Source organism: Chinchilla lanigera, unplaced genomic scaffold, assembly GCF_000276665.1.
Source record: "Chinchilla lanigera isolate Chin_1 unplaced genomic scaffold, ChiLan1.0 scaffold00090, whole genome shotgun sequence".
Classification (NCBI taxonomy): Eukaryota; Metazoa; Chordata; class Mammalia; order Rodentia; family Chinchillidae; genus Chinchilla; species Chinchilla lanigera.
Genome location: NW_004955491.1, coordinates 6650912 through 6652170, shown reverse-complemented (window position 1 = coordinate 6652170; position 1259 = coordinate 6650912).

The window sequence follows — 1259 nt, the reverse complement described above, 5'->3', positions numbered from 1 at the left end:
AGAGAGAGAGAGAGAGAGCGACTTTGCTTTCAGCTTGTGTGAAATAATGAACTGACATGCAGGCGGTGGGGGGCGGGCTCATTTGCATATGAAGTGGGTTGGCTGTGCCAGCTGAACAGGTTCGTGGGTAGCCAAGAGAGGACCGACAGGCGGGCCCAGACCCCCGTCCCGGAAACCGCAGCAGAGGGTTAGTGTCAGGACAGAGGGAGCAGGGTCCAGCCAAGGCCCCAGCCCAGGATGCCACGTGCTGGCAGTTCTAGGGTGGCAAGATGGGAGGCACACAGGACGGGGTGCAGCTTCCCAGTCGCCCTGCGAGCTTGCTGCGGGCTCAGGGTGTCTGCGCTGAGGTCTGCGCCGGCGCGGGGGCTCCTGGGGGCTACTGGTCTGCAGGGAACACTCTGAGAAACACTGACCCGGAGGAAGAACATGGGCCCCGGGTTCAGCGGAACCAGAGACAGATTTCCTCCCAGCCCCCCTGTGAGCTTCAGTTTTCCCACATGGAAAATGCAAAAATAAACTACTGACCTTGTTCTTCATGAAGACTAAGGAATACATATCACAGAACCTGCTAACACCAGCCACGGTTAGTACTCAGCGTGCGGTGTCTCTCACAGCGTTTTGTGGGGAGCTGGTGCACGTACAAAACACACCTTAACTCCTTCCTCATCCCCCTCCCCCCACTCCCACCTCTCGGTCCCGTTCCCATGTGGGAAGATCTCTCTGTCTGGGGGCAGGTGGTAGGTAGGACGGCTGCGGGTAGAGAGGATGGCACAGGTAGGACAGCTGGCTCTAGGCAGGATGGTAAATAGGAGGGTGGCAGGACGGTGGGAGGCAGGTAGGTAGGCAGGAGGTAGAAGGAGGGTAGGAGTTAGGTAGGAGGCAGGTGGGAGGTAGGTGGCAGGCTGTGCAGCCGTGCGGCTGTGTCACACTGGAATGCCGAACCACCAGCAGTGGGCAGGAGAACAGAGGCGACAAGGAGCGAGGACATTCATGTCCCTGCGCCATCAACTTCCGATGGTGGTGCCTGGCTGGTAAGGGTGCAGGAGCAGGACACAGACGGCCTGGGCCTCCAGTCCCGGTCGTCCGCACTGCAGACGGGGACAGACACACACCAGGTGCGGCGGAAGGAAAAAGAGGGGCCACCCGCCACTGCCAAGACTTCCCTGTTCTTCTGAACAGGGCCGGTGGTGTAGCTGTCACCACAAACAGTGTGGGCGGCAAATGAGCAGGAGGAAAAAGAGGTGAAGGCAGCCGGCTGT